Genomic DNA, 27,873 nt, shown 5'->3' with positions numbered 1-27,873 from the left:
TGGAAGTTGTCCCCTCGACGCAAAAGTTCCGTGCTTTTGCTCCATTATACAAAGGGTGCAGTTTGTCTAAGCAACAGGGCTCCCTACAATAACATCCGACGCTGATTCAATCTATCTATCCTGGTATTGATCCATGGAAGCAGCACTGTGCACTCTCCTCGAGTTTGGAAAACAATTCCCTCAAAGATAATGTAACATGCCCGCATTCAAGGGGATTTCATTGCATCGCCTTCAATTCCTCACGGGATCCGATTCAACAAGTGTTGTCACTGAGTCATTTATTTGTTTGTGTTCAAATCATGTGAGCAAAGAGTCACAGTTGGAAAGTGTTGGTCCCATAAAACAGAGGTCAGACCATACTCTGTGAACTGTACTCTGCTGTTCATCATTTCACTAACAGCAGGTAGATGTATCTATGCTCTGCAAAATTTTCACACCTGTTTTAAGAAGCAAGATAAACAGTTCCTGGTCCCTACTTTTGTTGTCACACAGACCAAGATTGTAAATGATGGAAACATGCACTGGTCGAGACGGTCTGCTCTCCCAAATCCCTTTTCTCCCCAGCAGGTGGTAAGATGCTGGTCTGAATAGCTTTCTTCTGTTTCCTGTCACTCTGGGATAATGTGAGCTGTGAAAACTCTTCTCTGAGCTGGGGTAACGTGGTAAAGTTTATACACATCAGGTGCAATGTGCCTGAGCGACAGGACTCGCTGCAGTAACATCCCGTGTTGATTCAGACAGCAGAGCCCTCGCTGTGAATTCGAGAACTACCCAGACACTGTTCCCGATTACTGGGAGAGATTCTCTCTTTCCCAGCATTTCTGCACTTTCCTATCTGTCTCAGATGGAATTATTTGGACAAGGTTCCCAAAAGAATAGGAGTTCCTGTGCATGCAAAATCTCCCTTTTGTACAGCTTTCCAGAATTCCCATAACTCCCACTCCCACTAGCCCCCTTCCCCGCTGCAGAAGCCGGTGTTTGATAGGGAGCTGAAGAGCGCATTCACCTTGCTCTCCCCACAACACTGATTGCCAATAGAAGATGAGTTCGTCCAGCTGACAGCGGGGGAAGTGCTAGCGCAGCATCCTGGAAAACGGGAGTCAGAATGGCAAGGAGCTATTATTAAAACTCAGTGCTGCTTTCACTCCGAAACAAAAGAAAAAGCCTTTTTTAAACAAAGAGACTCAGCTGATTAATAGAGGTTCTGTCTCGTTGGTCTTGGCTGTGATATCACCTCAGATGGGTGATATACGTGCGAGAAGTTACACATGAGCCCTGGAGTTTTACATCCGGTCCCATTTTTGACTCAGAGCGTATGATTTCGATGAGATCGAGGTCAGATCAAGATACTGAATCTTCAAGACAGACACCAGCAGCTTCTTGTATGCCGTTACTAGACTGAGAAGTGCATTCTCCAACTTCAAATGATGCTGGTCCTGTTAATGTGGATCTTGCTGAGTGCACGTCCTGTACGGAGTAACCTGAATGCCTTTTTTTCTCACGCTGTGTTCTGCATATCCATGATTCCTATGATCTGCCTTTATCAATTGCAAAGGTTTTCACTGCACTCAGGTAAATGTGACAATCATTCAATCAAATAAATTCAATCAATCGAACGACACAGACATTTCCTTATTGTTTGGACCCAGCACAGCGAAGGTGGGCTGTATCGCCTCACTTTGCACTATTTCGTGATTCTGAGTGAAATCACAGTTAAACCAACAGAATGTGGGAAGTTGCTCGCTGATTATATTGACACAGACGGGACACATATGCGCCACAATGTATCACACAATAATACTGAAGATTTTCTTGAAATCATCCTCTGAGGCACAGGCCACACTCCAGATTAAAAGCTGAAGACCGTGGAAAACTGCTGTAGTCAGCGCTAACAGAGTGATCCAGTGGGAGCGTACTGGGCTCATAACCCAGAAATTAATAGATTGAAAACATCCTCTGCTCGTTGACAAGTCCAGGTTTCAGTGTGTGTACTGCCCCGCCAATGTTCTTCCATAATATAGCCCCATTCAACGTATTGCATGTTGTTTCAATTTCCACTTCCTTTCTCTCAATGTATCTGAAATGAATATTGCAAACTGATACACCCGCCAAATTTACACAGGTGAGGAAACACGCTTGTGAATGTCTGGAAGATCTTTTCCTGTTCTCTATCTGTCTTCTCTGATTTGATTCGCAAAATCACTTGCCAGAGCTGGGAATAAACTGGTGTAGGTAAGATATATCAGTTGCAGAATGCTCTCTGCGCATGACGCCCTGCATTTATTCCCCAAGCTGTTTCACTCAGCAGTGTCCCTGAGAAATGAAAAGCCATGAATGGCAATTGGATGATCTTGTTGGATACAGCATTACGACACATACACAGTTTCGTATTATTAGGACATACATCACCAATTATGAATAACCACAGAGATATACAGGTGACACAGAGTCGCAGTGGACTCGATGGGCTGAATGGCTTCTGCCAGCGCGTGAGTGATGCCATAAATTGATGCTGTACCTCCTCCTGTCCCTGGGACAGAGTGGCTGAGTGTGAAATAATGTATTATCTTTAACCCTCCTTCCGCGTTCGATTATCTGCAGCCCGCAGCTCAGGGCTGTGGGAATGGCTCTCAGTGAGTGAGAGTTTCACTCGAATTGTCTTCATCTCAGACAGTTGGGGCTCAGATGCTAACTGCTGCCCAATTTCAGCAAAGAAGCAGATGTCCATATTAGAAAAACTTCTCTGCAGGATTGCTGTGTGAAGATGGATTCTGAACACCAAACGGGTTGTACAAAAATGCCCTCACATGAATTTAACTGAGGGAAGAGTATCCAGAGTACATTTCTATAATTCCCACTATCACAACATCTTTGTCGCTCTCAGATAAATGATATTGGGAGGAAGTTCCCAATCAAACTTGCTGATTTCCAGCACTTGAGGGACCTGGTTGTGCCGATGAGAGAGAGCTTTGGAGCGTATTCGCGCTTGCCTCCCCTCACACTACCTGCAGGTGGATGGAAATATATGAATAATCTGCCGATTGACACAGGAATTGCATTGTCGCTAGGAGACATAATACCTGCTTTAAATATTTGACCACATTCACATTATGTTACGTATATTTCATGCTTTCCGATCTCCATCCATCAAATTTTCAAAGTTGTCTCTGTCTTAGCCCTCTGTTCTTTCCTACTGCACGCAATTTTAAGCTGAAAGAAGCTCTGACCAAAACTGAATGCAATATTCGAACGGTCCCTTGTGATCAATCGAATTCCTTTTTGATTATTACAATTACTTTTGCGAGTTTACAGCAAATTGAGGAACATGAAACGGGCTCAACATGTTTTCTTTTCTCTGAATTTAACGCAGTGCGAATGAGAATCGCCATCTATTTGTTGAAAAATTATTTTCAGTTCTCTGTCCACACATGTTGTCACGTTTTAAAAATTTGCAACATGTTTGTTGGTAATGAGTCATTTTCCAGAAAAGGTCGTTTCTCAATTCCAAAAACTGGTACTTTCCAATCAACTTGCCTTTGCTCAACGCCTTCCGTCCTGAAACTTCAATACAATAACAAATTGAAGCAGCTCCATGTGAGAGTCAAATTTAAAACCTCCACTCAACACAGCCTACTACATTGGCACAGAGATACCATCCACTGATTACCTGCTGCACTGTATCCACGCATTAATGCTTGCAGCCACATTCCATGATTGTATCAAAATGGATGGGAAAACGAGTATCTCTGTTTCCACGGCTGGTACCTGGAACTATATGAACGCCGTTAACAGTGATTCCAATGTTCTATGAGGAAATGGATGAGCTGCTCATTGCTAAGATCAGTTAATTATTTAATAATATAATTGTAATATTTACATCCACTAACCCCTGTTCAATTTAAATTTGATTTTAATCCGTAGAAATATTTTAATTTTAATTTTGAACAGACTCAATGACTGATCTCCACAGTGCCTGCGGAATTAATTATAAAATTTTATAACACTCTGAGTTCTTCCATCTCAGTCCGCTGTTTGGGAAGTGTTCCCGTTGTGGGAAATTCACTTCCCTTTGTATCTGCTGCTGCTCTCAACATGACCTGTGGTACTACACACATTTTCCCTCTGCCATTTGCTCACTGTGTTGCTGTGATCGTACAGTGACTTGGTGTCACCCGGCCCAGGAAAAGAACACAGGCCAAGGTCGAGCAAAATATAATTTATTGTAAAGTGTCGCTCCAGTCGTTTTTTGCGTTGTTCAATTCAATTTTAAGTTAGTCTTATGTAATATTTTGAAATCGCTCGCTCTGTACATAAGTGCGATTGGTCAAAAAGATCTGTCCAGAAGAGAGGGAGTGTTAGTTCTGCCACTGATCACTGTGGACTGTCCTCGAGTTGGGAAAACAATTCTTCAGAGACACTGTTACATCCCCCCCATCACGAGGCTTTTCATTCCATCAGCTCCAATTCGTGATAGAATTCAATTCAACAGATCTTGTTACTGAGTCATGTCTTTATTTCTGTTCAGATCATGTGAGCAGAATGCCACATTGGGAATGCGCTTTGCCCATCGAGCAGAGGTGAGGCCATTCTTTGTGAACTGGACTGTGCTATTTATCATTTCACCAACAGCAGGGAGAAGAATCCGCTTCTATGCACAATTTACTCAACTCAGTTAAATGTATGGTCAGATGTGCAGATCATGTGTGACGAGGTGTCTGAGAGGTTAAAGTGATTGACTACTGACTCATTGCTCTCTGCAGGCGTGGGATTGAATCACACTCTCGTCGCTTGCAGTCGTTCATGACGCTGCTTTTGTTTGGGTCTCGGATAAATTGGAGGTCGACTGGATAGTTTATTGCCATCGACGCTGCAGTAAAGTTTCCGTTAATTAGTCGAATCTGTCGCTTGAATGGTATTGAAATGCAGACTGACTTCGGATAATGAAAAGGATCACGGTTTTCCTTTCGAAGACAAGTTATTGTGAGTTTTTATCGAATGAATGAGATCCAGGAAAAGCAAATAACGAGAGATGGCAAGTGCTTGTTTATTCAATGGATTGTTAGTGAGTATTTTGTCAGATGACACCTGGAGCAGAGTGGGTTGAAGTGATTCATCTTAGTGACAAAAGCACAGTCAGACAGCAGAAAAATAATGGAGATATTTAGAAAGGGGCAAAGGAAGGGTTCAGGGACACCAAGTACTGGGTGTAAATGCACAACAGAGAAATTGCTAATGGAGGTACTGTGCATGGGCATGGACACAGGTACACATTGGTCTCTCCCTTTCTCATTGCTCTTGCCAGTGATGAATGCTGAACATGAGAAGAAGACAAAGACAAGAAGTGGGAAGCAAGTTATGAACAACTGGAGCAGACATCATGTTAACTGCAGGGACAGACCCTGCAGGGACAGACCCTATGGAACAATAACCGCTGACTAATGTAGAACAAACATGTGAAATTATTTAAATTTCGTTTATTCTCTTGTCATTAATAGGCATTTAGATCTAACAACCGTGTGGTCAATAGAAGACAGCGCCTCATTTCATGTTGGATAAAAACATTATCAAACATTTTTTTTCAAATTGAGATCTATTGTGATCACTTTACACATTTAATAAGCTCAATTTAATGAATACAAGCCTCATTCCCTGGAGCCGAAAGCAGAATGTTATACCATCACTGTTAGGAAACAAAGTCCTGTGGTGATCCGACTCACCGTTATTTGGTGTTCTGGCGAATGGGAAAATGTTTGCGATATCGTGTGTTCCATCATTCCCATCCTTTCTGTCCTAGAGACAGAAGGGAAAGTTATCTTCTAATTGAGACTGTGATTGATGAAATTCACTTTTTATGGCCGATTCATATTATGTTCTTTCTTTCTCTCTTTTCAGCACTTTCTGGAAAGTGGTGGTGCACTAATGCTCCAGTATGTTTGAAAAAGTAGTTTGGACTTGCACTGCTGTTGGTTGTGAGATTACTTTATGACTCATGCCATCGGACTGTCTCACATTTAGCATTAATGCTTCGCTGTGCCTCAAAATGCATTTGGTTTACCAGTTTTGTTTGTGTTCCGTGTTGAATGCTTCCTGTTTTGCGATTCGCTCAATACATTACGAGTTAACAGGGTTTCTGAGGTAACTTCCAGCAGCAAAAATCCTCAACTGAGAATCTGGGAATATTTCACGGAGTATGGTCAGTCGGAGCAAAAGTAAGGAAGTCGTTCCTTTCTGCAGTGTTTTGCAATACTACCTTTCCCGTGAGCACTTGAACACACTAAATGATTGCGCCACAGACTGCGACGGCAAGCTCCGCTAAAAAGTAATCCTTTAAAGCCGGTGTAAGCAACACAATGTTATTGGGGTACACCGCGTGGAAACAGATACTTCGGTGTATCTCGTCCATGCTCACCACATAGCCAAAATTAAACAAGTCCCATTCCCCAGCATTTGGCCCCAATCCCTCTAAATCCATCATATCCAGAACCTCATCCAGTTACCTTTGCAATTTTCTGAGTGTAATAGCCTCCTCCACTTCCTCTGGTAGCTCATTCCATACACGCACAACCTTCTGTGTGGTAAATGTGCCTCAGGTACTTTGCCAATTTCAACCCACTCACCTTAAACCGATGCACTCGAGTTTTCAACTCACCCCAACTTGGGTAAAAACGTAAATACTCAGTTTACAAACCTTACATTAGATCATGTCTAAGCCGTTTACTTTGCAGGGAAAGATGTCCCAGCCTATTCCACCTCGCCCTACGGTCCAAACATTGACAACATCCTTGTCTATATTTTGTCATCAATTTCACGTGTCTTTTTTTTACGCTTTCAAGATGTCAATTCCGCTGGACAACAAGAGCTGTTGGAAACAGAAAGGTGAAACGGAGAATGGCTTCAACGTTCAGTGCTAGGTGCCACTGAGCCCCAGCAGGGAGCACCTGAGGCTTGTTTCTGTAGTGTAGTGGTCCTCACGTTCGCTTCACACGTGAAAAATCCACAGTTCGACACTGAGTAGGAGCTGCTTTGTTCTTCAACTGCCGCCTTTTACATGGACAAGAACGGAGGTTTCTTGCTTGCTTGCCCATCTGCAAACCTGCCTTCGAAGTTGCTTGAACAAATCTCCTCTTGTAGTGAAATGTAATGCAATTCCATTTCATGACTGTGCAAAGAATTGTAAAGTTTTTCTCAAACCTGGTTCTGATCATATGCCATTCTGTTTGAGAGTGTAGTTACCGGGTTCTGATCCTTCCACGAAAAGCAGGACCGCATTTGCATTCCTTGCGCAGGCGGCTCGGTTCAAAGACAGGGAAGAAGCTGATGACCTGCAGTCACAGCACAAGACGAATTCCTGAACTTGTCTGTCTGTCAAATGTACCCCAAAGTCGTCTCTGAAAGGCCTCGTTTGGAAGCTGTCTGTCGTTATCCAACGTGCGAGAATTGGCACCAGTGGTCCTGAATCATGTTTGGAGCAGTTTACACGTTAGTGGCTCTTTCAATCAGCAACAGCAATGAAAGAAATTACACTCTCAGAGGAACCTCTAGACCTGTGCTTTCATGGCGTCGCTAGTATTAAGGTGCGCCCCGAGATGTAAGCCACGTTGGAACTGAAACGGAGGAATCGACAGAGAGGCTACAGAATGACATCGCATCCATTAGGTTTTCTTTAAATCACTGAGGAGCAGGAAAATGTAAACGGGGAGGGCGAGTGGGGAAGTGAGGCAGTTGCAGCTCTGGTGAAAGTCCTTCTTTGTGACTCACTCAGCAACCAGACACGTGAAGGTGACTCAGAGGCGAGAGAGCTCTTCACATCGTGAACAAAAACCACTGAAGTGCAGTTAGCACCTCTTCCAGAGTGGGGGTGGGGTGAGGTAATTACCTTTTGACTTCTGTTACTATGTTCAGAAACTGCCTTTTAGATTGAGGTGAACAGAAAGTGCATTTCTAATAAGCACCATGGAATTTAGCAAAATTTATTTCGTCGCTTCTCGTCGATTCCCACACAGGTTTCCAATTCAGTTGGTATCCATGCGGCTGATGTCCAGGAGTGAACATCTCTGCAGCATATTGCATGGTTAAGGTAAAAGGCAAGGAAAGTGGCATCTCGAACTGGCTCCGAGGGCAGAGCATTATCACAATGTAATCTGTCGTTCTCGGATTGTAATGCGACCTCCGGTTTTGAGGTGGAGAACATTCTTTGGGACTCTTATTCTGCAAAATAGACACAGTGACTGAAATTATGCTGCATGGTATGATGTGGAACACGGCCTGCTCAGCTTTGTACATTTTCCCAGTAGTCCGGTGTGTTTCGTGTGCCGTGTAAACATGAAAGTCGTCCTGTTTCGAGCAAAGGGTGAAACCATTTAGCAAAACAAGAATCGAAATTGCAGTAATGTCAAGCAGCTCATTGTTATTTGACCAAATCATAACCGAACATATATTCTCACGCACTCACAGATACATTTGGAGCTGAAAAGAGTCTGAGAAGATAGACTCAGCTTACCATTGATTTTTGTCTGGATTGATGGGCTATCATTATCTGCTGCGAAATTGATATTGTATCCGGGCATATCCCAGCAGCTGTGCGAGTCGGAGAGGGATCATGGAACCCTTTTCATGTAACTTGGCATGTGTTGTTATGCAGGAGAGCACAATTGGAAATGCAGAAAAATGCGCAACTCGTGTGGCCGAGCAGTCTAAGACACTGGATCCACGTTCCAGTCTCAAAAGCGGCGTGGGTTCGAATCCCACCAGTGCCATTTCTGCTGATCAACTCCAATGCTGCAGCTTGTTAAGATGCGGTTTCTGGCCCTATTGTATTGGTGTTGAAAACAAACGAAAATGGGTTTGCTTGCTAGGGAATTAAATGTGATGTGGGATAATGCCAAATATTTCAAAGTGTCTCTGTCTTCTCGTGATCGTGATCGTTTTCGCCTCCCGCGCAGAAAATCAAAAGCAGCTCTGCTGTTCCAAGCAAGTTGAGCTTGTCCTGGAACCGCATGGAGACTGTTATTTCATTGCTGTTGTGAAACAAAGTCCGAGGGTGACTCGACTCATCGTTATTTGGTTTTCTGGCCAATGGGAAAATCGTTCCAACGAATTTCGATGTGATATGATATTGAAATTCTCCCATTCCTTCATTTCCGTCCTGGATACATCGGAAGGGAAAGGTAATCTAATCGAGACTGTGATTGGTGAAATTCACTTTTTATGGCCCATTCTTAATAGGTTTTTTCTTTCTCTCTTTTCAGCATTGTCTGGGAAGTGGTGGTTCCCTAAGGCTGCAGTATGTTTGAAAGAGCAGTTTGGAATTGTCCTGTTGTTAGTTGTGAGATTACTTTTTAACTCATGCCCTCGGACTGTCTCACATTTTGCATTCATGCATCTCTGTGTCTGAAAATGCATTCGGTATGCCAGTTTTGTTTGTGTTCCGTGTTAAATGCTTACTGTTTCGCGATTCGCTCAATACATTACGAGTTAACAGGGTTTCTGAGGTAACTTCCAGCTGCAAAAATCCTTAACTCAGGATCTGGGAAAATTTCACAGAGTATGGTCAGTCGGAGCAAGAGGAGGGAAGTCGTTCCTTTCTGCAGTGTTTCGCAATACTACCATTCCCGAGAGCAGTCGAACAGACGAAATGATTGTGCCACCGACTGCGACGGCAAGCTTCACTAAAAAGTAATCCTTTAAAACCGGTGTAAGCAACACAACGTTATTGGGGTACACCACGTGGAAACAGATACTTCGGCGTATCTCGTCCATGCTCATCACATTGCAAAAATTAAACAAGTCCCGTTCCCCAGTGTTTGGCCCCAAACCCTCTAAACCCATCCTATCCAGAAACTCATCCGATTACCTTTGCAATTTTCTGAGCCTCCTCCACTTCCTCTGGTAGCTCATTCCGTACACGCACAACCTTCTGTGTGGGAAATGTGCCTCAGGCCCTTTGTCAATTTCCCCCCACCACCTTAAACCTATGCTCTCGAGTTTTAAACTCACCCCAACTTGGATAAAACACGTAAATACTCAGTTTACAACCATTCCATTCGATCATGACTCATCCGTTACGCCGCAGTGAAAGTCATCCCAGCCTATTCCACCTCGCCCTACGGTCCAAACGTTGACGACATCCTTGTCTACATTTTGACATCAATTTCACGTGTCTTTTTTTTACGTTCTCAAGACGTTAATTACGCTGGACAACAACAAGCTATTGGAAACAGAAAGGTGAAACGAAGAATGGCTTCAACTTTCAGTGCTGGATGCCACTGAGCTGCAGCACGGGCGGCTGAGGCCTGTTTCTGTAGTGTAGTCGTCCTCACGATCGCCTCACACGCGAAAGGTCCCCAGGTCGAAACTGGGCCGAAACTGCTTTTTTCTTCAACTGCCGCCTTTTACATGGACAAGAACGGAGCTTTCTTGCTTGCTTTCCCATCTGCAAACCTTCCTTCGAAGTTGCTTGAACACATCTGCTCGCGTCGTGAAATGTAATGCTATTCAATTTAATGACTGTGCAAAGCATTGTAAAGTTTTTCTCCAACCCGGTTCCGATCATATGCCATTCTGTTTGAGAGTGTAGTTACCGCGTTCTGATCCTTCCACGAAAAGCAGGACCGCATTTGCATTCCCTGCGCAGGCGGCTCGGTTCAAAGACAGGGAAGAAGCTGATGCGCTGGTGTCACAGCGCACCACGAATTCTTGAACTTATCTGTCTGTCAAATGTACCCCAAAGTCGTCTCTGAAAGGCCTCATTTGGAAGCTGTATGTTGTTATTCAACGTGCGAGAGTTAACACCAGAGATCCTGAATCATGTTTTGGAGCAGTTCGCACGTTAGTGGCTCTTTCAATCAGTAACAGCAATGAAAGAATTTACACTCTCAGAGGAACCTTTGGACTTGTGCTTTCATAGCGTCGCTTGTATTAAGGTGCGCCCCGAGATCTAAGCCATGTTGGAACTGAAACGGAGGAATCGTCAGAGAGGCTACAGAATGACATCGCAGCAATTTGGTTTTCTTTAAATCACTGAGGGGCAGAAAAATGTAAACGGCGAGGGCGAGTGGAGGAGTGTGGCAGTTGCTGCTCTGGTGAAACTCCTTCTTTTTGAATCATTCAGCAACCAGAGACGTGAAGGTGACTCAGAGGCGTGAGAGCTCTTCACATTGAGAACAAAAAGCACTCAAGGGCAGTTCGCACCTCTTCCGGAGTGGGGGTGGGGTGGGGTAATTACCTTTTCACTTCTGTTACTATGTTCAGAAACTGCCTTTTAGATTGAGGTGAGCAGAAACTGCATTACTAAAAAGCACATGGAATTTATTAAAATTTATTGAGTCGTTTCTCGTCGATTCCTGCACGGGTTTCCAACTCAGTTGGTCTCCGTGTGGCTCATGTCAGGGGTGTGAACATCTCTGCAGCAAATTGCACGGTTAAGGTAAAAGGCAAGGAAAGTGGCATCTCGAACTGGCTCCGAGGGCAGAGCATTATCACAATGTGATCTGCCGTTCGCGGATTGTAATGCTACCTCCGGTTTTAGCGTGGAGAATATTCTTTGGGACACTTAATCTGCAAAACAGACACAGTGACTGAAACTATGCTGCACGGTATGATGTGGAACACGGCCTGCTCAGCTTTGTGCATTTTCCCTGTAGTCCGGTGTGTTTTGTGTTCCGTGTAAACGTGAAAGTCGTCCTGTTTCGAGCAATGGGTGAAATCATTTCGCAAAGCAAGAATCGAAATTGAAGTAATGTCAAGCAGCTCATGATTATTTGACCGAATAATAAGCGAACATGTATTCTCACGCATTCACAGATACATTTGTAGCTGAAAAGAGTCTGAGAAGATAGACTCAGCTTACCATTGATTTTTGTCTGGATTGATGGGCTATCATTATCTGCTGTGAAAATGACATTGTATCCGGGCACATCCCAGCAGCTGTGCGAGTCGGAGAGGGATCATGGAACCCTTTTCATGTGACTTTACATCTGTTATTATGCAGGAGCACAATTGGAAATGCAAGAAAATGGACACCGCGGCCGGCTGGTATTGTGGCCGCGCGGTCTACGTTGCCGCACCCCAGATCCACGTTCCACTCTTGAAAGGGGTGTGGGTTCCAATCCCGCCACTGCCATTTCTGCTGATCAACTCAGACGCTGCAGCTTGTTAAAATGCTGTTTCAGTCCACACTGTGTTTATGTTGGCAACAAATGAAAAGTAGGTCCGCTTCCTGCGGAATTACATTGTAACTCATAGTCCATCTTGAGCTTATAGCCAATAGGACGTTCGGTCCCACCTTGGGAACGTCGTCTGGATGTGAATGTGAATGAAACTCAGCAGGTTTGGCAGATTCTTTGGAGTTAAAGCAGAGTTAACGTTTCAGATCCAGTAATCCTTCATCGTAACTGAAAAGAGCTAGGAAAAGGTGCAGATGGAGCGGGGGGGAGGGGTGAGGCATCTCACTGCTGCAATAGGTGGAGATGGAGCCCAGAAAGAGACAGACCAGCAGTCAGATAAAGGGGACCGATAATTGTGAGGTAGGGAGAAAGGAAAAGCTGATCACGGGGCGACAGATGAAAATGGAATTGGCTGTGCCTCCATTTTGAAATAGCGGCGAGGAGTGAAGGTGAAGTGAAGAAAGGGCTGATGGAAAGTTAAGGACTTAATTTATATTTGGGCAATGGCTGCACCCGAGATACTACACGTGTAGTATCTCCCTCCCTCACATCCCCCCACCCCCCACCTCAAACCAGAAGGAAAAGATTCTGTAAGATAAAGCATTTATGTTTCTTGATCCTTCTTTTTCATATATTCAAGTGCATTGTTTGGGTTTAGTTAGTTGATATAAAGCTAAGCCGACAATGGCAGGGAACCTCAGAACGATGCTCTGTGCCACTTGCTTGATGTGGGAGCTCAGGGACGTGTCTGATGTTCCTGACCCTTACACTTACAAGAAGTATGTCCAGCTGCAGCTCTTGTTTGACCGTATAACGGCTCTGGAGCTGCGGATGGACTCAATGTGTAGGATCTGCGATGCTGGGGAGGTCGTGACTAGCACCAAAAGGCAGAGAAAGAGTAGTAAGGCAGTGCAGGTGTCCCCTGAGCTCGTCTCCCAGTTCACAAACCAGTTGTGATGTCAGAACTCTCTCTGTGATGTACACGGTGAGGTCACACATGTTCTGTGAGGCCACACTTTGACCTGTCCAGTTCAAGTGGCCTCTCTGCGATGAAACAGGGAGTAAGCCGGGGAGGACTGAAACCCTCACGTTTCTCAGGTTACAATGTGTTCATATTCCAGAATATACAAAGCAGTTCTAGACATAGACATTAGGGTGTACGGATGATGCTCAATGACACGGAGTCAGAGACACACAGATACAGATTGAGACTGCCCAGGATCTGTCTCAGAGCTGACTCTGAGACACACACGATCTGTAGAGCAGCAGCTGGGGATGAATCATTCTTTGTTCCCTGCAGTGTACTGGCCATGCTCAGTGAAGAAACCCAAAACAGCTGACTGATGATGGAGCAGATTGAAGGGAGATGGAGGGGTGAGACCAGGGTGGGTATGGGTCTGGGCCCACTATACAGAGAGGTGTGGGTTTCACTCGTTGGCTGTTATATCCTCTTGCTTCACTGTCTACATCAGTCTGCAGCCTTGTCCACTGTGGCATTTCAAAATATCAGTCATATAATTCCGAATTGTCTTCAGGGTTCACACCTCTACACTCATTTAGGCTGCGCTTTCCAGACGCCCACGTCACTTTCTTTCACTTATCATCCAGCCATTTAGTTGTTGACACTCTACTCCTCCTTCAACTAAAGAGTTCAGTTTCCTTCACTTAGCTCTATTCCCCGGTCCTTAATCGCCCCCTCCATGGGAAATGTTCTCTTCCTGTATACCCTATGGCGATCATAGTTTTATACATCTCAGTCATGTCTTCTCTCCATCACCTCTGCTTTCATGAAAACAATACCGGTCTCTCCAAACTCTCTTCAGAACTAAACTCTCCAAGCCCAGGGAACGTCCTGGTCAATCTCCTCTGCACCCTCTCCAATGTACTCACATCCCTTCTAGCATGTACAGAACTCTGTTGGCCAATATTTCAAGTGAGTTTGAGAACGGTCATGTCTTCCATTATACGTCGCTGGTAGCATCATGGACAGTTCTAGAGTGTTCTGTTCTGAATGGAATTCGATTGGTCAGAATGTTGAGCTTTACACAAAACACACTTAATTATTACACCACAATTAAAATGCAAACAATGGAAAAAAAAGAACTTGAACCATGCGGAATGCAGAACAAAATAATATATTATTTAATTCTACCCATCAACTGTTCCAATACAGTCACATCCTATAAACAGATCCTTAGTAAAGGCAAATTCAGCAAAACAGATTTCCCTCACTTCCTATCTCCTCCCATCCAAAAGATGGGCACACCAAAACAAACAATCTCACAGCAGAGAGAGAATTCCAGCATTTTTCCTACAGCAGAGAGAGGTGACAGCTGTGACGAAAAGCTTCAACACCAAATAATGCAACTTCAGTAACTGAAAGCAGCACTGAGCCCTTGGATCGGTGAGAGCCAGACTCCACTTCCTCATGCTGCTTTGGTCGTAATTTAAGAAAACCCAAAGTTATTTACTCTGCTTTCCATGGAACATACACCTTGGCACCAGGTTGATAACATCCCTCATCAAGAGAAACAGAACACATCCTTCTTGAAGGGACAAGGTATCAGTCTGCGTTCCTTGGAGTCAGTGATACTGACACAATGGGGTCAGCCTTCCCGCTCTGGAGTCAGTGACACAGACACAGTGGGGTCAGCCTTCCCTCCCTGGGGTCAGTGACACAGACGCAGTGGGGTCAGCGTTCCCTCCCTGGCGTCAGTGATACAGACACAGTGGGGTCAGCCTTCCCTTTTTGGGGTCAGTGACACAGACACAGCGGGGACAGCCTTCCCTTCCTGGGGTCTGTGACATAGACACGGTGGGGTCAGTCTTCCCTCTCTGGGGTCAGTGCTACAGACACAGTGGGGTCAGCCTTCCCTCCCTGGGGTCAGTGACAGAGACACATTGGGGTCACTCTGCTCTCCCCTGGGTAAGTGACACAGGGATGGTAGGGCTATTAGGAATTACAGACCTGTCAGTTTTACTTATGTGTTGGGCAACTTATTGGAGAGGATTCTGAGACACAGGAATTATGATTAATTGGAAAACCATATCTTGGTTAGCATGGCTTTGTGAGGGCAGGTCATGCCTCACAAACCTTATTGAATCCTTTGAGGATGTGACAAAATGCACTGAGGAAGGTAGAGCAGTGGATGTGGTGCACATGGATTTTAGCAAGGCATTTGTTAAGGTTGCCCATCGGAGGCTCATTCAGAAAGTAAGGAGGCAAGGGATAATGGGAAATTTGGCTGGCTGGACACAGAGTAGGCTTCTCCATAGAAGACAGAGGCTGGTAGTAGATGGGAAGTATTCAGCCTGGAGCTTGGAGACCAGTGATGTTCCGCAGGGTTCGGTTCTGGGATCTCTGCTCTCTATGTATTTTCATAAATGACCTGCATGAGGAAGTGGAAGGTTGTGTTAGTAAGTTTGCCAATGACATGAAGGTTGGTGGAGTAGTGGATAGTGTGGAGGACTGCCCTAGGTTGCAACAGGACATTGACAGGGTGCAGAACTGGGCTGATAAATATCAGATGGAGTTCACCCTGGAAAAGCATGAAGTGATTCATTTTGGAAGGTCAAATTGAAATGCAGAATGCAGGGATAAAGTCAGCATTCTTGGCAGTGTGGAGGAACACAGGGATCTTGGGGTCCATGCCTATTGATCCCTCAAAGTCACCCAGCGCCCCCCAAATTTGTTGAGGCAACTTCTAGCGTGTTTGCTTTCCTTAGGATGGAGTCTAAGAGCAGCGAGGTTATGCTACAAGTCTATAGAGCCCTGCTTAAATCACACTTGGAATGTTGTGTTCAGTTCTGGTTGCCTCATTATAGAATGGATGTGGGAGCATTAGAGAGGGCGCTGCCTGGACTGGAGGGCACGTCTTATTAAGAAAGGTTGAGGGATCGAGTGTATTTCTCACTGGAGTGAAGAAGGATGAGAGCTGACATGATGGAGGTGTACAAGGTGATGAGAGACACAGATAGAGGGAATAGACAGGAAGGAATACACAAACAGCAGTGGACCCTCAACAAATCCTTGTGATACACCACTAGTAACGAACTCCAGGGTGAACATTTCCCACCAGCCACCAACCTCTGTCTTCTTTCAACTAGCCACCTTCTGATCCAAACTGCTGAAACACCCTCAATCCCATGTCTCTGTATTTTGTGCAATTTAAGCAACTATTGGATAGGCACAGAGAAGAGAGAACAATAGAGTCAGATAAATGGTCGGCACAACATCGAAAGCTGAAAGGCCTGTACTATGCTGTATTATAGTCTGTTCTATGTTAACAGCACAGGTTCAATCCCCACACTGGCTGAGATCATCATGAAGGCCCTACCTTCCCAACCTCACCGTTCCCCTGAGGCACGGTGACCCTCAGGTGAAACTCACGGCCAGTCGTTTCTCACAAATGAGAGAGCAGCCCTATGGTCCACTGGGACTATGGCGATTTTACTGAAGGAATATATACCCAAGTCAGGATGGTGAGTGGCTTGGAAGGGAACATGCAGGTCATGGTATTCTCATGCATCTACTGCCTTTGTCTTTAGGAAGGTATGGTCATAGATGTTGAAGATGATGTCTACGGAGCATTGGTGAGTCTCTGCAGTGTGTATTGTCAATGATACTCAGTGCTGCCACTGAGCACCGGTGGTGGATAGACAATGATTGTAGATGTGGTGCCGATCAAACTAGGTACTTCATCATAAAAGAGAAAATGTTGGAGAAACCCAGCAGGCCTGGTGTAACTGTGAAGAGAGAAAGAGAATGAATGTTTCTAGTCCAACATGATTCTTGATCAGCCTGTTCTGAAGACGGGTGATATTGGACTCAAAAGTTTAACTTTATGTATCTCTCCAAAGGTGTTGCAAGACTTGCTGAATTTCTCCATCACTTTCAGATTTCATTTCGGATTTTGAGTGTCTGCAACATTGTGCTTTTATATGGCTGCTTGGTCATGCTGGGATCCCATTTCTTGAGGGATCTTGGAGATATTTCCAGCCAGGCAAGTGGGGAGTATTCCTTCACACTCCTGACGTGTGCCTTGGAGATGGTGGAGAGGCTTTTGGAGCCATGAGGTACATCCCTCACTGCAGTGTTGCTGCCCCCTAACCTGCTCTTATAGCCACAGTACTTACATTGTAAACCCACTTCATTTTCAGCTCAATGGGAACTCTCAGCTTGTTGATTGTGGGGGATTCAGCAACAGCAAAGCCTTGAATGTCAAAAGGCGTAATCAAAGTGATCTCTTCTTGGAGGTGATGATTGTTTTGCATTTGTGTGGCACGGATGTTAATTGCCATTTGTCAGCCCAGGCCTGGAACATAGATCGTTGAACATTACAGCACAGTACAGGCCCTTCGGCCTTCGATGTTGTGCCGACCTGTGAATCTAATCTCAAGCCCATCTAATTTACACCATTCCATTTTCATCCATATGTTTATCCAATAACCATTTAAATGTTCTCAAAGTTGGCAAGTCTACTACTGTTGCAGGCGGGGCGTTCCATTCCCCGACTACTCTCTGAGTAAGGAAACTACCTCTGACAGTAAAGCTCTGTCCATTCGTACCAACCATCTCCATTCATGGAAATGGGCTCTCACTGTCCACCCTATCTACTCCTCTGATCATCTTGTATGTCTCTATGAAGTCACCTCTCAACCTTCTTCTCTTTAACAAAACCAAGTCCCTCAGCCTTCCCTCAAAAGCCCACATCTCCGTACCAGGCAACATCCTGATAAATTTTCTCTGCATACTTTCCAATGTTTCCACATCCTACTTTTAAGATGACAACCAGAACTGTACGCAATATGCCAAGTGCGGCCACACCAGAGTTTTGTACAGCTGCAACATGACCTCATGGCTCTGAAACTCAATCCCTCTACTCATAAAAGCTAACACACTGTGCGTTTTCATAACAACCCTTTCAACCTGGGTGGCAACTTTCAGGGATCGATGTACATGGACACCGGGATCTCTGTGCTCACCGCACCACCAAGGATCTTGCCTTTAACCCAGTATTCCGTATTCCTGATCCTCCTTCCAAAGTGAATTACCTCACACATTTCTGCATTATTCTCCATTTGCCACTTCTCAGCCCAGCTCTGCAGCTTATCTTTGTCCCTTTGTAACCTGCAGCATCTTTCTGCACTGTCCACAACTCCACTGACCTGGTGTCATCCGCAACTTTAATGAACCTATCCTTCCACATCCTCATCCAAGTCATTTATAAAAATGACAAACACCAGTGAACGAAAAAGAGATCCTTGTGGTACACCACTAGTAACTGAACTCCAGGATAAACATTTCCCATCAACAACTACCCTTACAGCTCGCCAATTTCTGACGCAAAAAGCTAAATCACCCTCAATCCCATGTCTCCGTGCCTCTGTATTTTGTGCAATGGCCGATCATGGAGACCCTCTCAAAAGCCTGACTGAAACCAATGTACACCACATTGACAAACTAATCTGCTGCTTAGATTGTGAGGCACGATCTACCCTTCAAAAAACCATGTTGACGAGCCTTAATCAACTTCATCCTTTCTGGATGATTGAAGGATGATTATAAATCTGAACTCTCATAACTTTTTCCAACACTTTATCCACAATCAAAGTAAGGCTCACTGATCTATAATTACCAGGGTTGTCTCTACTCCCCTTCTTGAACAAGGGGACAACTTTTACTGTACTCCAGTCTTCTGGCACCATTCCTGTAGACAATGATGACATAAAGATCAAAGTTTCTGCAATCTCCTCCCTGGCTTCCCAAAGAATCCTAGGATAAATCCCCTTCAACTCAGTGGACCGATCTATTTTCACTCTTTACAGAATTGCTAACATTTCCTCCTTATGAACCTTAATACCGTCTTGTCTAATAATCTAGATCTCAGTATTCTCCTCGACAACATTGTCTTTTTCCAGTGTGAATACGAATGCGAAATATTCATTTAGCGCCTCTCCTATCTCCTCAGACTTCACACACAACTTCCAAAATTGTCCTTGACTGGTCCTGATCTTATTTTCGTCATTTTCTTTATTCGTGATATACTGATAGAATGCTTTAAGGTTTTCATTGATGCAACCTGGCAAAGACCTCTCATGTCCCCTCCTGGCCCTTCATTGCTTTCTCTTTTGGTCCTTCCTGGCTAATTTGAAACTCTCAACCACCTGACTGAATCTTCATGCCTCATCTTCACATAAGCTTCCTTCTTCCTCTAAACAACAGATACAACTTCTTTACTAAACCATGGTTCCCTTGTTCCACCACCTCCTCGCTGCCTGACAGGTACATACTTATCAAGGACATGTCGTAGCTGATCCTTGAAAAAGATCCACGTTTCAATTGTGCTCATCCTCTGCCGTTTACTTTCCATCCTATGCATCCTAAATCTTGCCAAATCACAGCATAATTGCTTTTCCCCAACTATATCACTTTCCCAGCGAGATATCCCTGTTCCTTTCCCTCACGAAAGTAAATGTAACTATCACCACAGTGATCGTTACCTACCTGTAGTACTATCACCTCCCTGCAAATCAAACACCTGCCTGGGTTCATGACCCAGTACCAAATCCAATGTGGCCTCGTCCCTTGTTGGCCTGTCTATATACTGTGTCAGGAAATGCTCCTGCACACGTTGGACAAAAACTGGCCCATCTAAAGTACTCGAACTACAATGTTTCCAGTCAATATTTGGAAAGTTAAAGATCCCAGAACAACGACCCTGTTACTTTCTCTCCTATCCAGAATCATCTTTGAAATCCTTTCCTCTACATATCTGGAAGCCGACTGAAAACTCCCAACAGCATGACCTCTGCTTTCCTGTTTCTAACCTCAGCCCATTCTACCTCAGTGGACCAGTCCTCATCAAATGTCCTTTCTGCCACCATAACACTGTCCTTGACTAACAGAGCCACACCTCCCACTCTTTTACCACCTTCCCTGTTCTGACTGAAACATCTAAACCCCGGAACTTGTGATAACCATTCCTGTCCCTGCTCGATCCAGGTCTCTGAAATGGCCACAACATCGAAGTCCCAGTCCATGCTGCAAGGTCACCCACCTTATTCTGGATGCTCCTGGCATTGAAGTAGACACACTTGAAACCAACGTCCTGTCTGCCGCTGCACTCCCGTGACCTTGAAACCCTATTCAGGACCTCATTGTTCTCAAGCTCCTGTGCACAGATGCTGCAATTCAGGTTCCCATCTCCTGCCGAATTAGTTTAAACCCTCCCAAAGAGCATAAACAAACCTGCCCCCAGGTTAGATGTACCTCTCTGGTTCAGGTGTTGATAATCCTGTTTACAGAATACCCACCTACCCCAGAATTATCCAGGTTTCTAAATCCCTCCCTCCTGCACCATCCCTGTAGGCTCAGGTTCATCTCTTCTCTCTCCCTATTCCTTGCCAGCATGTGACATAGGTAACAAACTAGAGTTGACATCTCTGTTTGTTCCAGCTCTAAACTTCCACCCTAACTCCCTGAATAGCTGCTTTAAAACCCATCCCTTGTCCTTCCCATGTTATGGGTGCCTCTGTGGACCATGTTTTGGGGCTGTTCCCCTTCCTACTCAAGGATCCCGAAAACACGATCTGAGACATCATGAACCCTGGCACTTGGGAGGCAGCACATCAAACCTGATTGACTCTCGTTTCCACAGAATCTCCTATCTGTCCCCTCACAGTGAAGTCCCCAATGACTAATGCTCTGCTCCCCTTTCACTTCAAACAACAATGAACCAAGAACATTTACAGCCCAAGAACAGGCCCTTCGGCCCTCCAAGCCTGAGCCAACTCAAACCTGCTGTCTAAACCTATCGCCCAGTTCCTAAGCATCTGTATCCCTCTGCTCCCCACCTACTCATGCATTTGTCCAGTCGCATCTTAAATGAGTCTAACATACCTGCCTCTACTACCTCTGCTGGCAATGCATTCCAGACACCTACCATCTTCCGTGTAAAGTACTTACCGTGTGTATCCCCCCATTAAACTTTTCACCTTTCACCTTCAAAGTGTTACCTCTCATTACTGAGTCCTTCGCCCTGGGAAAAAGCTTATCTCTATTTACCCTGTCTGTACCCTTCATACCCTCAATCAGGTCCCCCCTCAATTTTCTTTTTTCTCATCCTTGCTTTCTGAGCAACATGGACAGATTCTGTGCCAGAGACCTGTGCCCCATTGCTTACCCCTGGTAAGTTGTCCCTCTCCAGCAGTAACCAAAACAGTACGCTTCTTTTTGAGGTGAACGGCCACAGGAGAACTCTGCATTGTCTGCCTGTTCTTTTCTGTCTCCTGACTGTAATCCACCTTTCCCCTGTACCTGAGGTGTGACTACCACCCTATAACTCCTCTCAATTACTCCCTCAGCCTCCCGAATGATCCGAAGTTCAGCCAGCTCTGGGCCCAGTTCCCTAACACCGTTTCTGAGGAGCTGAAGTTGCCAGGATCTTGCTGCAGAGCCACATGGAGTGCTTCAGGATCTGTGGAGGGAAGAATGCTGCTAAAAATTGAGTGGCCATTAGCGAACCCTCGGACTCATGACATTCTGACTGAGGGAAGGTCAGTTATACAGTCACTAAAGAAAGTTAGGGCTAGGATACAATCTTGAGGACCTCCTGTTGTCAGGCCCTGGAGCTCAGATGGCTGACCTCCACCAACAGCATCAATTGCTGTGGGTCTGGAGTGAAATGTAGCCCAGACAAGACAAGGACAGCCCTAATCCTTAAAGGGCTATAGAGAACCAGATCGGTTTCAAGAAGAATTGACGAGGGTTTGATGGAGAGATAAAAGAGAGGAGGGTGGGGTGGGGAGAACATAGCATAGAGTACAAAAGGTGAGTGGGGGAGGGGATGAAGGTGAGAGGTCGGGCGCGGGGGACGGTGGAGTGGATAGGTGGAAAAGAAGATAGGCAGGTCGGACAAGTCATGAGGACAGTGCTGAGCTGAAAGTCTGGAACTGGGGTGAGGTGGGGGAAGGGGAAATGAGGAAATTGTTGAAGTCCACATTGATGCCGTGTGGTTGAAGTGCTCCGAGGCGGGAGATGAGGTATTCTTCCTCCAGGCGTCTGGTGGTGAGGGAGCGGCGGTGAAGGAGGCCCAAGACCTTCATGTCTGCGGCAGAGTGGGAGGGGGAGTTGAAATGTTGGGCCACAGGGTGGTGTGGTTGATTGGTGCAGGTGTCCCGGAGATGTTCCCGAAAGTGCTCTGCTAGGAGGCGTCCAGTCTCCCCAATGTAGAGAAGTCCGCATCGGGAGCATCGGATACAATAAATGATATTGGTGGATGTACAGGTAAAACTTTGATGGATGTGGAATTCTCCTTTAGAGCCTTGGAAAGAGGTTCAGCAACAAACCCATTAGTGCACAACTCCTGCTCTGATTTGTCTTTTCAAAATATAGCACCTCACATTTATCTAAATTAACCTCCATCTGCCATTCCTTGGCCTATTGGCCCATCTGAACAAGATTCTGTGTACTCTGAGGTAACCTCCAATTGTGATGTCATCTGCAAACTTACGCACAATACCTGTTGTTTTCACATCTAAATCATTTATGTAAATGATTCGACTCATGATTAGATTAGATTCCGTACAGTATGGAAACAAGCCCTTCGGCCCAACAAGTCGACACCCACCCTCCGAGGAACAACCCACCCAGACGCATTCCCCTACATTTACCCCTTCACCCAACACTACGGGCAATTGTGCTTGGCCAATTCACCTAACCTACACATCTTTGGACTGTGGGAGGAAACTGAAGCACCCGGAGGAAACCCACGTAGACATGGGGAGAATGTGCAAACTCCACATAGGCAGTTGCTTGAGGCAGGAATTGAACCTGGGTCTCTGATGCTGTGAGGCAGCAGTGCTAACCACTGTGCCACCATGCCACCCCAACTTGCTTCTCACTTTACTTGCTTCTCACTGATTTCTACGGTACCCCTGATCAGGTCCTGGGATTTATCTATCTCTATGCATTTTGAGACGTCCACTGTAACATGATGAATAGCAATGGACCCAACAAAGATCCTTGTGGCACACCATGGATCACAGGCCTCCAGTCTGTAAAGCAACCCTCCATCAACAATTTCTGTCTTCTATCTTTGAGCCAGTTCTGCATCCAAACAGCTAGTTCTCCCTCCCTGCATTCCATGATCTCTAATCTTGCTGACCAGTCCACCGTGAAGACCCTTGTTGAATGCCTTACTGTAGTTCATGTAGATCACAGCTACTGCTCTGCCCTTATCAATCATCTTCACACGCACAGACTCACGCTGACTATCCCTATACAGTCTTTGCCTTTCCAAATATATGCAAACCTTATCCCTTAGGATTACCACAATCAATCAAGCTCACTGGTCTATCGATCCCTGGCTTTCCCTTACCCCCTTTCTTAAATAGTGGCACCCTGTTAGCCAACATTCCGCCTTCCAGCGCCTCATCTGTGACTATCGATGATACAAATATCTCAGCAAGAGGCTCAGCAATCACTTTACTTGCTTCTCACTGATTTCTAGGGTACACCTGATCAGGTCCAGGGATTTATCTATCTTTATGCATTTTGAGATGTCCACTGTAACATGAACATTTTTTAAGATGTCGCCATCTCTTTCCCCACATTCTATATCTTACATGACCTTCTCCACAGTAAACACTGATGCAAAATATTTGTTTAGTATCTCCCCATCTCCTTGGTTCCACATATTGGCTGCCTTGCTGATCTTTGAGAGGCACTGTTCTCTCCCCGGTTAATCTTTCATCCTGAATGTATTTATTGAATCTGTTTGGATTCTCCTTAACCCGATTTGCCAGTGCTATCTCATGTTCTGTTTTTGCCTTCCTGATTCTCCTCTTAAATATAATCCTACTGCATTTATACTCTTCTCAGGTTTCACTTGATTTCTGCTGCCTATACCTGACATATGCTTCCTTCTTTTTCTCAAATAAAATCTCAATTTCTCAAGTCATTCAGTATTCCCTGCAACTACCAGCCTTGCCTTTCACCCAAACAAGAACATACGGTCTCTGGACTCTGATTATCTCATGTTTGAAGGCTTCCCATTGTCCAGCCCTGAGTAGCTTTGAGTGTGACTTTAGAGATAAAAACGCGACGGAGTGAAGGGCCATCTCTATCCTGTATGATGTCATCATTCTATGGTTTTGAACTGAAGGATCTGATTAATTTTGTCTTTGTTTTGAGAAAATGTGACGGAGTGGAAGTTCTAGCTGTTGGTGTGGTCAATATCAGCTTCAGGTTCTGTGTTAGAGTGCTCATTCACAGAAAGAATTTCCCAAATCAGTTGTATTAACAAGGAAAGCTGTGGGATAACAGTGTGCAGGAGAACAGCTCTCAAAAACATCAACAGCATGAGGTATTGAACGACTGAATAACCTCAGCAGAACGAAGAACATCACTGAAAAGAATATGAAAAGGTATTTAGATATTGATAGGATTGATAGTTAGTGAAATATTGAAAATACTGTTAGTTGAAAACATGAATGTTTGACACTTAACAGGATCAGATCAATCCAGCCTTTGGGGTATTCAAATATAGCTGTTATTCTCAATGCTATCATCATTAAAATAAACCTGCTGATGTAACTTGTTTGTTCAAAATTCGTTAAAAATTTGAAGGTATAATCACGGTTTCCCAGTGGAGATACAACACAATATAAAATAAATTATCTCAACTCCATCTCTGAGAGAATACTCTAATTCCAACAGATTGCCAGCAGCAGGAAGGGAAAGGTTGTGTCATAAAAAACGAAATGCATCTTCTCAGGGAAAGGATCGAGAATGTGTACCGGACCATCCTTGTTGCTGTTGGTGTTCCTGGTAAGCTTTGAAACAACTTATATAAACCACTGCATTGAACCATCCTTATTTCTACAGATAACTGATAAATTATTATATTTCCATTTAGCAAGGCAAATCCTGATGTCAGACATTAGTGTCCTCAATGACTGAGTTTAAAGTGAATAGTTTGTCAGTTCGGAGGTTCTCAGTAACGTGCAGCATTGTGTGTTTCCCTACACTGTGCAGAATGGGTTTACACTGAGGCCATATTGATCGACTTTGGCTGAGCACCGCCCCTGGTTGGGCTAGAAACGTTTTCGGAAAACCGCCCTCTCTCTGTGGTAGTTCACAGCCTGCTATCGGTCAGATGGGTTTTGTAACAACCCACCTCGCAGTGACACCTGGTGTTTCCCATTCCTTGATAGAAAGGGATTGTGTTGGTGGATCTTGTTCAGGCAGCTTGCGACAAATGGGAGCTCAGATACAACAAGCTAATGGGTGGGTTCAGCAGGTCATTAGGAATTAGGAAATAATGGGGACTGCTGATAGGGCGATGTGCTGGGAAAGGCACAGCAGGCAAGAATGCATCTGAGGAGCAGGCGAAATCGACTGCTGCTGACCCAAAAACATTCTGAGTATATGACCGTGTTTCTGTGAGTAATCTGCCGCTCATGTTCTTCCCTATGTCCTTTAAAAGAGCAAATGATTCATTGAGAGAGATTCTTTAAATATCATATAACATGGAACAACAATTATCTTTGTGTCATTACTTACAGTCTGGGATCACGCACAGAGAATGTTTCATTAGTGACTTCAAATCTATTTTATCCTGTCTCTTACAGTTAGTCTCGTGGTGATTGTAATCTTAGCTCGGGGCAAATGTGGTCTTTCTGTGTGCAGCACTCGCTACCTGGTGGCCATGACAATGTCAGATCTACTGTTCATTGTTTTTTATATCATCCTTCACCAATTTCGAAAATATTATTGTCCACAGTGTTTCCTGCAAATCACTCCTGTTTGTGGTGCTATCTATGCCCTCAACCGCCTGACCATTGATTGTTCTGCATGGTTCACCATTGCTTTTTCCTTTGATCGATTTGTTGCCATTTGTTTTCATGAGATGAAAACTAAGTATTGCACAGGGAAAACTGCAACCAGGGTTCTAGCAACAATCTGCATATTCTTTTGTTTCAAGAACATTCCCAACTCCTTTGTGTATTACCCTGGAAAGATTATCAACAATGTTCCATGGTACTGTAATATCAGGCCTGGTTATTATAATGACCATCGGTGGATAGGGTTTAAATATTTTCAGACTTTTTTAACACCAATGTTCCCATTCACCTTTATTCTCTTTATCAACATTCTGACTGTCAGACATATCCTTGAGGCCATTAAGTTGCGGAAAGAACTGAGAGGTGAGAGAAAAACAGAGAATGATCCAGAGGTAGAGAGCAGGAAGAAGTCTGTGATTTTACTCTTTGCCATATCTGCCAGTTTCATACTTCTCTGGTTGTTGCATATTTTAGATTACTTTAATGCTGGTTATTCCTTGGATTCTGTTTCTTATCGTCTCTTTGTTATGATTGGATATATGCTGAGGAACTTAAGTTGCTGCACAAATGCCCTTATTTATGTGGTGACACAGAAACATTTCAGAGCCCAGTTAAAGTATGCCATGACATATCCAGTTAGAACAATAATTCAATTGGTGAATCAATCCAAGTAAGTGTGAGCCAACATTAGGTGCAACAGAGAATGGAACGAGGAATTCACGTGAGGAATGGACCGAAAGGAGAAGGAGGAGCAGCAACATGATAACACTCCTTTCCTAATGGGCAAGGAATGACTCCATCTGAGGAGCAAAATGAAAGAGACTGGAGGTGTAAAGCCAGTGTAAAGTGCTGTTAGTAATCGGCAACAATTAGTAGGAAGTGGGACAACAAAAACAAAACAAATATACACAAAAGCAACATTCATCCCAAGTAATCCGTTCTCAGTGAGTGAAGTGGGTAGAAACATAAGTGATGTGGAGGAAGGTGTAATCGTTCACTGCAGGCAAGAGGGAAATGCAACGACAGGCTCCTGTCCACTCTTCCTCACTGAATTCTCTGACCCAAACATCTGAACAATTTTTTCACAAAACGAGAAGTTTCCTATTGAAAAATGAAATAAAATATTGTAACGATTCTGTGTCTTTATTTGCACCTTTATTTTGAACAATAATTTACTTTGTTTCCATTCAATTCCTCGTGTTGGTTCCTGGCAATTGCACTTTTAGATTTTCTCATTGATCAACAGTAAATCCAAAGAGCAAAGGAATTGGGTCAGTTTTTGAATACATGTGGCTTGCATTCTAAAACAATAAAATGCAAAGCAAGAGAAGGCGAAGGCAGTCAGGACTGAACCAGTTCTCTGACGTCATCCCGTTTCTTTATTTGCTCCTTTCCATGAACCAGCTGATGCATTGCCGGGGGAATCCAAGCCCAACCAGAGGGATTTCTGGACTGCCTCTCTGCACCCACCCAATGACCCAGCTCCTTCTCCGATTTCAGATGCTCCTTCAAATCTACCTCTCCATATAAGCTATCGTCACCTGACCGAATATCAATTTCAGTGAATCAACATGAACTCTGTTTGATTTTTCATGATCAAAGTCTTTTTAACTATGTTTGGGGACTGTGTTGTGTTAAAGTGCGCGGTGATGGTGCGGTCATGGTTAGTGCAGCTGTCTTCCAAACAGGTGACCTGGGTTATATTCCTGACAATTGCAAGTTGAGATTTGTCACATTGATCAAAAGGAAACCACAAAGAAAAAAGGCATTTGATCAGTTTGAAAATATATATTTTTTTAAATTCCAAGACAATAAAATGCAAAGTAGGAGTAGGCAAAGGCAGACTGGATGAAACTGTTTA

Source organism: Chiloscyllium punctatum, chromosome 21 (assembly GCF_047496795.1).
Source record: "Chiloscyllium punctatum isolate Juve2018m chromosome 21, sChiPun1.3, whole genome shotgun sequence".
Lineage (NCBI taxonomy): Eukaryota > Metazoa > Chordata > Chondrichthyes > Orectolobiformes > Hemiscylliidae > Chiloscyllium > Chiloscyllium punctatum.
This window is presented reverse-complemented; position numbering follows the sequence as displayed.